The 14,354-nt window shown below is 34.3% G+C and overlaps 1 protein-coding gene across 4 annotated transcripts in view; it reads left to right on the forward strand.

The window, feature by feature from the left end:
• The window catches only part of FHL5 (four and a half LIM domains 5), a 45,930-nt gene that overhangs the window by 1,422 nt on the left and 30,154 nt on the right, over positions 1-14,354 (forward strand). Inside the window, exon 2 of one of the 4 annotated variants that reach the window (XM_081295252.1) lies at positions 3,986-4,050. The exons of 2 other annotated variants lie outside the window; for them this stretch is intronic. The gene's annotated coding sequence lies outside the window, so the exon portion shown is untranslated. Of the gene's footprint in view, positions 1-3,983; positions 4,051-14,354 lie in introns of all 4 variants that reach the window. One more of the 4 variants, XM_081295251.1, reaches the window with a different exon arrangement.

Raw genomic sequence — 14,354 nt, forward strand, 5'->3', positions numbered from 1 at the left:
CATAGAATTTTTTTTAAATAATTGTCTATATATAACATTTTAGAGAAGCTTTAGGTTTTTTTGTTTGTTTGTTTTCAGTCTAGGAAATGTGATCCCTTTTGAAATGAAAACCAAATGCTAGGGCTCACAGGGAAGTTCTCAATCAGATGTCAGTTAAATATGTTTGCATTTCCCTGTTCTTATAATTACTTTTCCTTCCTGGTTGTCATAATTTTTCTTGTTACCATTTAGTACTGTATATGAGACTTTGAAGAGAAGGAGAAGGGAGGAAAGGGAAAGGACTTCTTCCCATCAAAACACCTCCAATCTTTTCCAAATGACCAGCTTGAGCATTTACCTATCTACATCAGCCCAAATTGGTCTCACAGTTCCCCTTAAGAATCTGATAGGATCAGTAGTGGGAAGGAGCATTAATGGCAAGCCAGTAAAAAAAAAAAAAAAAAAAGAAAAAGAAAGAAAGAAAAAAAAAATCAAGCGTAGGTTTTGCCCTGAATGCTTTACAAAATGCCCACATAATTTATATGATTTCTTTCCATTGTCCCTTTGGCTCTGGCTAAACAGCTCTACTTGGGTGTCTCACAATATTCTCAATATTCATCAATCACCGTAATCTAAAGGTAAACTAATCATTTCCTTCTCTTCCTCTCTCTACTCCCCTCAGATGTACCCTCATATAATAAATGATGCATCATCCAACCAGTCACTCAAGCCAGAAATTGGGGATAAACTAACTTCTTCTCTCCTTAATTCATGTACCAAATATACATCCAACTTGTGCCATTGTGACCTCATAAATTCACCTACTTCCTTCCTTTGTCACTACCGCCACCTATTTCACCCAGCCATCTTCTTTCACTTGGTTAACAGAAGTCCTTTAACTGGTCTTCCTGCCTTTAAAATCACTCTCTTCCTCTGTACACTCTATACTAAATTTATATAGTACCCACATTCCTTCTCAGGGAACTCATTCTTAGAGAAGCAATACAGTGGATTGTCCCGAATCCCATCAAAATTTAGGGTGCTCAGAACCACTTCCCAGTTTTTGTTAAAATGCAGATTCTAGTTTTGTCAATGTGGGTGTGTGTTGGAGCTCTTGAGTTCCTAACAAGAAAGATCCCAGGTGATGTTGAAACTATTATTTCATGGACAACATTGAGAAGCAAGGATCTAGGATATGCTATTTTGTGCCAGACTGGCTCAAGTTCAAATCACAGTTATGCCATCTATAACTTCAGAGAACTTAGAGAAGTCACTTAGCCTCTGTGTGTCTGGTTTTCTTTGTCTATAAAATGGAGATAATAATGGTGTACCTCTTCCTTAAGTTCAATGTAGCAAATAAATATACTGATTTTAAAATTATTTATAATAATGCCTGGCACCTCACTCTGCATACAACCTAACTCATCTCAACTATTTTCACCTTTCGGCTCTCATCTTAGGTGCTGAAGTCCCTTATAATACTGAACAACCAACTCCCATCGAGTTATATATTTGGCTCCACTCTCATAATACCAATGTGCCCCTATTGGACACATTGTAATCTAATTCCTTTGTGTATCTGATAAGAGCACGAGACTGTGACAATTACCACTCAATTTCCACCATCCTACATACTCCTTTGCAAGTCATGGATGATCAATAAACAACGAATGCACTTTAAACACACATTTTCAAAGACCTATAAAATGAAAAATAGAGACAAGAATAAAAATCTTTAAGATCTGGGTCTTTTTTTTAAAGGAAATAAGGTTTAGAATAGGTCGACTTTCTTTCCAAATGCTGCCTCTGTGTTAGTCTGTGACTCCATAGGAAAAAAAATAGATACATAACCATATATTTATAATATACATTCAAGTTGGATATATTATTTACTTTATATTAGGGTAACAGTGTGTGTATACACACACACACACATACATATAAATGAAATATTATCATTTATTCAGCTATTATTAAAGGATACTGAAAGAGACTGAAAACAATATGCATGACACCAAAATGACTTTTCTCTGAGAAAAATTTGGGTTTCTTGTTTTATCAGGGTAATTAGTTTGTGTGAAAATTTAGATATATGGTGATGAGAAGGTGAATTCAAACCTAGAAGAATTTTTAGTTCACATAAGATGCAGGGGCATGTCAACAACAAGTCCTAAATTCATTAAAGGAACAGGCCTGAGTCATAATGTGAGAGCAGCAGTATGGCTTCTAGAAGAGTCAAGGTTTTGAAATCTGGTCTGTTCTGAGTTCTCTGTGCACTTGGGCAAGTTACTTCTTTCCAGACCTTTAAGATTAAATAAAACATCAGGTAGCACTTTATATTAGGGTAACAAAAAACTGTTTATTTTTCTTCCTTCTCAAATTCTTCTGTTATAATTTTGTCTCTACTAGAATATCTAACTTAATATTTAACAAAGATTTGAGGTTTTATTTATTTATTTATTTATTGGTTATTAATTTTGCCAGAACAGAACTCAGCAAATCCTTAGTTATATTTTTCATTGTTATTTTGAAATTTCTCCCCTCACATTATTTAAGAATATACTTTTTAATATTATTTCTAATTTCATTGCAATTACAACACTAAAGAAGTGGAGTGGAGAAATGGGCTTCTGGGGTTCTTGTTTTCCAGTCTGATTTTTGTTTCCTTACTAATCTCTTAAAATTCTTCATAAAATAATTTAAGTAACATGACAGTCACATGACTCCTAATACTTTTTAAAGTACTAATAGTCATACTAGCCAAGATATCAAACTATTCACCATGTTTTACACAGCCAAAAAATCACACATATTTTTTCATTTCTATATTAATTCACTTATTCACCAATTAGATCAAATTAATAGATCTATAGAAAAATCAGTTAAGGTGTTCAGGTTTCTCATATCATGAAACTACATTGTGCTAATTATCATCCAAGAGGTTCCTATAGACAGGAGTTGCCCATTACAAATGTTAACTAAATGTGTCTCAGTATAAAATAAGAATCTCTCAAATTTTGTCTAAGAATTTTTCTTTACATAAAGATCAACACTTCTTCAGCAGATTTATGGGTATAATTTGCATTTGGAAAAATGAAATCATCTTACACCAAACTGTTGTGGTGTCTAAATTAAGATTTCATTTTTAAAAATAATTCCTTGTCTTATAATACAGTAAGCCTAATTATCTCTTCCCCTTGAACATTTTTATAATTATACAATCTCTGAAGACTCTAACCTTTGACCAATAATTTTTAAATTGAACAATTGTCCTTTAATTTTGTTGATATCTTCATTATTGTCAAAGTGATATATTAGAATGTATCATTTAGAAAGAATTGAAAATTAAAACTCAAAAAAACTCAATAACCTCAATCAAGAGGCTTAATATTTGAGCATATTTTCTTCTAAACCTGTTTTTTACTTTAAAAAACACGTAATTGAGATCACACTGATTATTCTATTTCATACTTTTTTAACTTAAAGCAATATTTTAAGTATTTCACCATTCCATTAAATACTATTCCAAACTCCATTGTTAATGACTTCTAGTATTTTAAATGTCATTTAGTAAATTCTAATTAAAGCTTACTACATACTTCAGCAAACACCAGCAAAATATAAGTAAAAGCACAATATATATTTTGAAACTAACTATAGATTACAGGTCAGCAAATATTTTCAGTAAAGACACATATTAAACATTTTAGGCTTCAGAACTATGCATGTCTACTGCTATAGCTGTTAAGTAGTCAAAGACTGTCTCTGATGAATGAGTCTGACTATAGAACTCTAATAGAGTTCCAATAGAACTCTATTTATGGACATCAAAATATGAAATTTATGTAATTGCCTGTGTTAAAAAATATATTATTCATTTGATATTACTTTCTATTGTTTAAAAATGTAAAAGCTATGTTTAGGTCCCTGGCCTTTCAAAAACAGGGAGGCAATGGCTACATTTGGCCCTACATTTGGCTACAGTGACCTCACCTCTCTCCTAGAGCCTGCTTTCAAGAACCCTACCTTCCAAGGTTGAACATGTGCATATTCATGTATTTTTGACAGTAGGTAAGTAGCTTTCAACAGATGATAAAAAAAAATATTAAATATAAGTTATTAAGATACTCTTATGTAGAAAAAACACAGAAAAGCACTTTATAAACCATAAATCCCTATTAAAATGAATATTAGTACTTTAGTTTTGTTTGTGTTTTTAGAGAGAGAGAGAAGAGAGAGAATTTTTTTATTTATTTTATTTATTTTTCAGTTTTCAGCGGACACAACATCTTTATTTTATTTTTATGTGGTTCTGAGGATCGAACCCAGCGCCCCACGATTGCCAGGCGAGCACGTTACCGCTTGAGCCACATCCCCAGCCCCAAGTACTTTAGTTTTTTGTTGCTTGGTTGGTTGTTTTGGGGTACCAGGGATTGAACTCAGGGGCACTCAACCACTGAGCCACATCCCAAGCCCAATTTTGTATTTTATTTAGAGACAGGGTCTCAATTACTTAGCACCTTGCTTTTTTGCTGAGGCTGGCTTTTGAATTTAAGATCCTTCTGCCTCAGCCTCCTGAACCCCTGGATTACAGGCAAGCACCACTGCACCTGACTCATATTAGTACTTTAATTATGATAATATTTACTTAGACACCGAAGGATCTGAGAAAAATTAATGGAAATAAATGTCTGCCATTAACAGAATTCTACCTGGGAAACTGATACTTGAAATCTAAAAATGTAATAAACTGTAATCTCAAAAAAAATTGGTAACCAGTTAAATTTACAGAAAAAAATATGAATTAATTATTATTCCAGTTGAGATAATTGGAATTTTTATTGTTTTGTTTGGGATTTTTTTGTTTTGTTTTTTGAAAAATTCAAGAATTTACAAATAATGTTATTCAATCATTCAGCTTGGTTTTGTTAATTACTCTTTAAACTACAATAACTAGCATAATCAGAAAAAGGTAATGCTTCTTAATTTAATATTTAATATTCTGGTTAATAAACGTTTATATATCCATTTTTATATATTTTTGTATATATATATATATATATTTGTATATACATATATATCCTTTATTGTTATATATGAGTACAGTTTTAAGTTCCACTTAATCATGTACATCTCCTTTCAGAATTCTCAATTGAGAAATACACACAGGGTACTATATATGGATCATTTTATTATCAGTTTCATTATTGTTAAAACTGAACAGGGAAACAAAAATTGCATAGTTGAGCCTCTTCCTAGTGGGAGTGAGGAAGTGGGCACCTCAGTCTCTTCTCCAGGTGGGGCAGTTGCAGGGGACTCCCTCCAGGGAAGCAAAATGTGAGGTATGTGCATTGACATTTCCAACAGAGTGAGGGAAAGAACATGGGCTCCACTTGAGAGTGCCCCTTTGCTCAGTTATCAGTAAAAGTGACTATTCTGGTGGAGAAGAATGAGTGAGCCTAGGGAAAGGGAGGTATTTTACCTTGAATACTTTCAAAGAGAGAAATTTCTAAAAAGGGGAAACCGAAGGAGTGAGAGTTTCTCTCATATGATTTTTAATTCAAGAAAACATTCTTGGCCTATTTTAAATGTAAGTCATCCATGAAAATTGTTGAAATACCAGGTCAGAGAAATTTTTAGTTCATAGAATACATCTGAGCTTTGTCTTTGCAGTGTTATCTTCAGTTGGTTAAGAAGAAAAAAAATAATAAGCTAAATATATTTGTAGCTTTTAAAGTTCTCACATGTAAAAATAGCTTAAATGGGACCCTTCTGTTTTCCAAGCATGGACTGATGCTGCCTTCCAGGTGTGATCCCTGTAGTAATTCTAGTGAAAGTCATTTGCCGGTGTCCATGCCCCTTGTCACTAATCCACTGCCTCCCACAACCGGGAAATACCCTCTGCTTAGGAACCCTCCCAGCACACACTTTTTCTTAGATACTATTCTTTGTTGGTGGTGGGGAGTGCCAGGGATTGAACTCAGGGGAGCTCAACCACTGAAACACATCCCCAACCCCATTTTGTATTTTATTTAGAAACAGGGTCTCACTGAGTTGCTTAGCACCTAAGTTGCTGGCTTTGAAGTCGCCATCCTCTTGCCTCAGCCTGCCCAGCCACTGGGATTATAGCAAATGCCACCATGCCCAGCTGAGAGTCTATTCTTTATTGAACCTTCAAGGCAGAAGTTTTGCCTAGTGTTTGAAAAGAGGTAAATGGCTTCTTCTCAAAACTAGAAGAAGCTTTACCTAGAGTTTTCTAGAAGTTTCCTGAAATTATCAGAGCACCCTGTGCATCCCTCCAACATTTCCACAAGACCTCTTTCCTTTATTCTCTCACTCCCTTTCATTCACAGATATTTACTGAGGGCTCATCATATGCTGGCAATATAACAGACAGCACGAGTCTAATGTGAACATAGTATTTCCCCTGCATTTTTTATTGAACAGGAAAGAGGTGAGAATGTAGATAGAGCCCAAGGTCTGTTCTAAAGAAAGAATGATGGAGTAAAGAAATAGGGTGTGTGTGTGTGTGTGTGTGTGTGAGAGAGAGAGAGAGAGAGAGAGAGAGAGAGAGAGATCAGCATGTGAGCTTTTTGACCCGGTCTTATCTTCATTGCCAAATACTATTGGGAGCCAAAGTTAACACTTAAGAGATTTAACAGAATCTACACAATGAAAATACATGTGCTTAGAGGGCTGCTTGTTACTGTTGTTTTAAAATATGAGATAGACAGACTGCATACAATGCCCAAGTGCAAAAGGTCTTCAATGCTATGCTAAAGAGATTGAATTAATGAAGGTCACCAAAAGCACAATGATTTAAAATCAAATAAATTAAAGTCTCCAGATTGGCTTCTTTTGTAATAAAAGAGGAGTGGAGTGGCTATTTAGTTGTAAAGCTGTTCTATAGCTGAAACACTCTTGACTTCTTTATTCTATATTAATTCAACATATGTTTGCACTAGGCTTTGTTTCAGGCACCAGGGACACAACCCTGAACAAAACAGAAAGGTCCCTGCTATGTTTGTGTGACCCTTAGGAATGGCCTTAAGAATTCACATGTTAAGGAATGTTTAGAATGGAATCTAAAATTATACTAAACCGAAACTAATATTTATCAACTAATACTCTGAACATTTGGCTTCCATGGGAATGGTAACAGATCATCCCCTTTTTTATATACAGAATTATCAAAAAAAAAAAAAAAAAACAAATCATCATCAACATGTTCTGTTTCCAAAGCACTAAACATAAAACTGCTGAATGAGGGCTGCAAGTACTTTCACTACAATCATTTTTGACACATGCTAAGAAGCAACTTTTCCTAAATCTTTGAGACTGAGAACAGATAAAACTTAAAGCTGGTGTTAAATATTGAATAATCCTCCCCACCATCACTATGACCAACAAATTTTAAACTATTCAAAGAATAGGTTGTAATTATTGGTTCATATTATCACCAAAGTACAGGACACATCTCTGCCTTAGTAGGAGGTAGATTATTTTGTTTCAGGTATAAATACTGAAAAAAATTAGATATCAGTCTCCACCTTCCAACTCCAATCCATCCACACACATCCAACATCCCTCCATACACACCACACATACATCTCATATGCACACATCACTACCTCACTTTCTTAAGTGAGGATCCAACTTTTGTTTTAGATTTTTCATTCCAACCTCCATAGTAATTTAATAATAACTATAATAAACAAAAACAAGTAAAAATTGAGCTTTCTTCAACGCTGGAGGGAATTTGTACTTCCTTTGAAGATAATTGTTTCATTTCATTCAGCCACAGGCAGCTTGGCTTCTGGCAAGAATGAACCTCTCTGATTATGCATATGAAGCTGTTACCTGCACAGTAATTAAAACATGGAGTGACAGACGCAAATAAGAGGGATTTTATCATCTCTCTTCTTGTTTATTTAAAAAAAAAAAAAAACATGGCAATAAGCAAAGCTGTCTTTTCAAACAAGCTTTTTGCCCATTTCCATATGGAAAAACCAAACCAAACAAAAAATGGCTTCTTATAGATGCTGAGAAACATGAATTCTTGCTGGAGCATACTTACTAGTTGGCCAGTTTAAAAAAAAAAAATCAATATGCCCCTCCAAACTCAGTTTTTCTTGTTTGTTTGATGGAAAGAACAAGCTAAAGAGCAAACTAGGGATTTCAAAAACCCCTCCCAGCTCCTGGATTTACTGGTTCTGTGAAGATGAGTTTGGATCAGAGGTGTGTTTTTTTAAAGGAAAGAAAAAATAACAAAATGACTGAGCACTAAGAGGCTTTATTGCTAAATACCTTTATCTGCACTGGGAATTCCTTTCCCTGCATTTCCCTACAATTCTCCCTCAGCTCTTCCTTTTCCTCCCCTCCTCCCTCTTCCTTGTACTTCTCCTTCTCTTTCTCTTTTCTCCAATATTTGGAATTTAATTTTTAGTAAACTATAATGGAAAATGCTAGTTAGTTGTACAACTATTCATTGCAGAGCAGAATTCTTTTCTTTTATTTGAAAAAAAAAAAAACAAGTTCATAAAGAGCAAAGCTTAGAAAAAGTTGAGCACAATGACCAAAATAATGACAAATTTAAGATTGTCATTAAGTGGGTCACTAAACTGGCATCTAATTTTGGCTGATATTAAAAGAAAATCTGTTATTTTTATTTAACAACCTGATCCTAAATAAATCACTCATTGCAAACATAATAAAAATAGAAGCTTGTTATATATAATTCATTTGGATTATAATGTGGGGATTTTTAAATTAAATATTTAGAAAACTTTATTTGGATGATGAGCTCCTAACAGGAGAGAAAGACTAGTTGTACCAATATCTTCTTGGAACTTAGTTTCTATCCCTGTAAAATGAGGTCTTGAAACTGATTTCTCTCTGGTTCTTACATTCTCAGGAGATTCTCTGTATACAGATGTTTATTAAGATTTGATTTAATTTTTTTAAAATAGTGATTTCCTACATTTGCTACATTTCAAAAGTACAAAGTGTGCTACACAGTAAAATATAAATCCTGCTGCCTTCCCTGTCTCTTCATCACTATCTTTTTGTGTCCTCAATAGTACCTCTAGGTATTTTTAAATTAAATGAAGTTGATGGGGAAGTCAACTTGGGTTTTGATCAATACTAAACATTATATAACTATTAGAATAACAAATTAAATATAGTCTTAATTTTTTGGCATTTTCCATCTAACATCATTTTCTACACACTTTCTTCCTCAGTTATGTTCATATTTTTATAATTCCTAATAATTTTAAGATAGTTTGATATGTATTATCTCATTTGCTCTAAAGCATTATCTACAAATATCATTTACAAAAGTTTACCTTGTAAGGCTGATTATGTCATGTTTTTGCGATACGTGTACTTATTTTTTATTCAAAAGATGCCTAGTTATAATTTTATAAGGGCTGGGGTTGTGTCTCAGTGGTAGAGCTCTAGCCTTGTACGTGTGAGGTCCTGGGCTCGATCCTCAGCACCACATAAAAATAAAATAAAATAAAAGTAATGAGTCCAACTACAACTACAAAATAAGTATTAAAACAACAAATAAATTGATAAATAATAATTGTCTATCAAATACAAAGTGATGGCATGATTTATGGATATAATGTGGAATCATTAAATCAAGCTAATTAAAAATCATACATTTGGATTTTGCCAAGATATGTATTGTCAAAATGCCTAGTGGGATCTCATAATGGGGTGGTTTTATAAAGCATTACTATGATCCAGTCCCCCTAAATCATGAGAATTATTTACTGAGAGTTAAGAATTTGAAGGAAGATATGAAACTTCAACAATATAAGAAGTGGTGTCTTAAGACAGATCTTTGGAGATAGGCTGCTAGATCTCAGAAAAGTGCCAAGTTGGGGCCTTCATAGGTCTGCAAAGGGTCAAAGAGAGCACTCCAGTTATCAAAATGTCCCACTGCACTCTCAGCCCTCTGCAGACTTAATGAGAGTCTAAAGGCTACAATGACCACTGTTTTATTTTTTTATTTGTTCTTTTTAGATATACATGACAATAGAATGTATTTTGACATATTATACATACATGGAATATAACTTTCCATATTACCACTGTTTTTGGAAACAGATTTTTAAAAGATGTAAAGAGATAGTGAAACTATATTCCATACCTAGACCCATCAGCAAAACTGTTGGTAGACTTGCAAAGATATAAGACACTGGTGTCCCTTGATGAGGCCTACCAAATCTAGAGGAAAAGAAACAATGTGTCCCAGAGACTTGTTGGGAGAAAAGAAACAATGTATCTGGAGACTTAGAAATCAAGGGAAGACTGCTCACTATGCTCTTATGTGGAGCACCTTTTAGACAAAAGAAACCAGGACATTGCCCCCAATGGAACATTCCAAGACAGGAGATGGCTTTGAACTTGAGTCATAGTCACTTTCAATAAAGTAGGGATCCTTTACAAGTTACTATCAGTTTTACTTGAGACATTTTCAGAGATTATTCAATAAGAGTTGGGTACTGGTGGCTCCAATTAGAGTACAGAAAAGAGGAAGACATAATTGTTGATCTGAGTGAGTATGCATTTTGGTGGTAAGGGATATACCAAGCTCCAAAAGATTTATAATATGAGGTAAAATTCAAAACATATTTAAGAGAAACATGAAAGGTTCTCATTAAGCATGTTACAAATAATACAGTTTCTGAATATGCCCTCATACATCTTAGAATTAAAAGGCTAGCATCTTAATAGGCTCTTCTTACTTCAGAAGGCCCAGAAATGAGCTCTTCTCTCATCCTTAAGTTTTATGAATTTTAAGAAGATCATAAACCAACAGAATCTAATACACACTAGTGCCAGGATACATGAAAGTCAATATATTATATAGTTAGTCTTGTATAAGCTCAGGAAAGAATTATGTGATCATGAAATCTTATTTATTGCTTTTAGTTGAATGGCTGAAAGTTCTTCCTGATTTTTTTAACTGAAGTTGTCATTTATGTAAATCATGGATTTTATAAACCTGTTTTATAGCTCTATTAGATAAAGAATATTTAATCTGATCTATCATTATAAATTGGTATAAATTAAGTACACTCTTCATTTTATTGGGCAGTTTCCAATGATATCCTTACATTAGCAGAGTAGAAACTGTTCGTTATATTTGAAAAGATATTTGTTTAAAGAAAATCATAGAAAATATTTTTGTTAATTCTCCTACATTATGAATAGCATATGCTTTTATTTTTTGAAGATTATACAGTGTAAAGATAATCAAATAGAGTGTGGTGTTTAGATAGCTCTGCAAAGTTCCTCTAAGTTCCTGGAAGAAGGATTATTAACCAAAACTGCTCTCAAGCAACTGTTTAAACTGAATATATCTATTATCCATTGAAGGTGATTCAATTCCATAAGGACTGATTTTTTTTCCCATCACTGGCTATTAAAGAAAATTTCATGCAAGAAAATAATAACCATCTTGGTCTTATACTGATAAATTCATAATCTCTCTACAGTTCAGGAAATTAAATTCAAGAGTGGAAAAAAGTTATACAAAGACATTATCTTTCTTTCTGATAATGAGCATTTCACCAGACCATGGCAAATCTTTTATGTGATGTTAACCATGAAATAGTAAGCTCTGAAATTTTTCAGCTAATTAATGTGTGTTACAGATGTGGCCTGGGTTAAAGGTTTGAATCTTCCTCAGTAATCTTAGTTTCCACAATGGACAGATCACACTCTGCTAGATCACCTTGCATGTGTCAATATATATGCATTGGGAAGGAGGTAAAATCAACGCTAATTAGCCAGATGAATGAAGCCCCCTCTGCACTGCTGAGAACAAACAGCTCCTAGTGTCCAGGCTCTGGCAGTAGTTGAATATGATGAAGAAATCTCTAAACAGAACGGAAAACCAAAAACAAAACTCCTGTCATGATCAATAACTTCAAGTAACTATTTAGAGTACTTGTTGAATATTCCAAGGGACATAGAGAGGAGAATACTTGCTCATTTGTATTAGATCTGTAGTGTCCTCAAGGTCCATCTCTAGGAAACAGAGCTGATTTGGAGATTCATATGCTATCTCTACCAGGTGCTGAGCCTGTGTGAAATACTATTAGATAAATTATCTCTTTGAGTTCAATTCTTGTCTATACCAAACCCATGCACCAAATCAAATCCTCAAACAAGTCTTGTGAAAAATCCCAAGAAAACATAAGGACTGAATTTGCCCTTCCAAAACACCTTTCACAAGAATGACAGAACAAGACTTCAGGGAGTGGAAGGGCAGACTCAATATCTTTGAAGTGACTTAGTTCCTTTGGGATCAAAATAGAGGCAAGCATAAGGATGGGTTTAACAGCAGGAAGTTAGATCTGGATAGGCAAAGATCTAGATAAGCCAGTTCATCCTTAAAGAATCATACTTTTTTTTTTTAAGAACAAAGTTTTGATAAAATATTTCTACATTTATGCCTTATTAGGAATTATATTTACCTCTATTTTCAGTAATAGCTACCATAATTGCATGATTCTGAAAGTATTATCTCCAAAAAAAAATCATGTGAAGTGCTGTGTTTTTTTTCCTTTGTTGGTATCCACAAAACAAATTAACCAGATGGAAAGCTCTAGTCAGCTGTTTTATTTCATGGGAGAGTAGTTCATCAGCTCTCAGGAGAATTTGTGTTCGACCTCTCCACACAAGGCATTGAGCTTCCAACAAACTGGGCTTGCAAGTATATCCCCAGAGACTAATATCAAACATTCCACCACAATTCTATGATGCTTGTTTTAGATTATTTTTGATCGATGGCCTGAAGTTATGGCTTTAGTTATTTTTAAGATTATTTGTTGAGTTTTTTAAAAAGTAGCATTTGAAGTGGGAAGAAAATAGCCTCATTCTTCAAAATGTGAACAACAGTTACAATTGCTCGATTTGCATTAAGCCCAGTGTTCCTATAGCCAATTCACTATGGCTTTTCCATTCTTACATCCCACTTGATCCTGGAGTAGGCCCACAAGCAGCTAATATTGTTCTCATTTTATACTTAAAAAAAAAATAAGGGCCAGAAAAGTTAATTGGCTTCTAAAACAGAGCAAATTATATGCAAGTGCTGAAGCATCCAGGGCAAGAATCTGCAGCTTCTGATTTCTAGCTCAGTACTTTTCTCAGTCTCTAGTTATCAGCAAAAAAAATAAATAAATAAGGAGGTACACACAGCTCCACTCCACCTCACCCTCAGAAACAGAATAAAAGAAGAAAGGGAAACCTAAAAGTAGATCCTATTTACTAGTTATTATAACACCTCCACAGATTTGAAGTATGTGAATTTTTTTTTCTTCCTCAAAACCTACTTATTCCCTCTGGCTTGTCATATGCAGACTAGTAATAAATGTGGAGGATTTATTTCCCTCATGTATTTCATTTAACTCCCCAAAATATTATCAAATTTGGCCACTCATTACATCAAAAACTCTGGAGCTACCACCATGAACCACAGAGGACACTGTCCTTGTCATCCAGTAAAGACACAGTAGTTCCAAAGCCACGTGCACAGACCTGGGAAGGCCAATACCACTTTCAACAGAGAATTGAAGTGTCTCATCAAGCACTTCAAAAACTTAATCAAAGCTCTTTGGTGCCCCACGTTGAGAGAAAACCCTATTAATAGTACTAAACAATCAGCAGCCTACGTCTGCAGGCTTTTTAAGTTATCTTCTTCAGCTGGTATTCAAAGGGCACTTGAGCTGCCTTCTTCAGCCACTCTCCAGGAATGGTAAAGAAACTCTTTGCACCTTGGCAGACCCCGAGACTCTACCTGCTGTCCTCTAACCTTTATTTTCAATCCTTTGACATATCTGCCACATGTATAGTATATGTGAATTAATTCAATATTCCAGTGAACACACTGCATGCAAATTCTTAATTCTTTTCTATTCAAGCCTTTATCTTTTACTCTGTTGATAAAATCCCCTTTGTATATATGCTTTCATTAGTACTGGTCTTAGACTTCAAGTTTTCCGTGCATTCATTTATTCAGCTGCAAAACTGATACTGAGATTCTGCTATAACTCCTGAGATACACAGACAAAGTAGGTGATTAGGTGATGTCTCCACCCTTGAGAGCTAACAATCCAGTGAAAGAGACACACTGTAGAACTAAACAACTGTAACAAAACACAGAGGAAAAAAAAAAAAAAAAAGATCAACTTAACCCTGAGCAATTACTGTATCCTGAGAAATATGAAACTGCTACAAAGAAAAGGATTTGTTTGATGAGGAGAAACATCGGTCAAGGTAGATGGGCAACAAGGAGAAACCAATTACAGACCGAAGGAAAGTCATGGATGATGGTGGAAAGGCATAAAGGGACA

The sequence above is a fragment of the Spermophilus citellus genome (assembly GCF_964194105.1).
Source record: "Spermophilus citellus genome assembly, chromosome: 5".
NCBI lineage: Eukaryota > Metazoa > Chordata > Mammalia > Rodentia > Sciuridae > Spermophilus > Spermophilus citellus.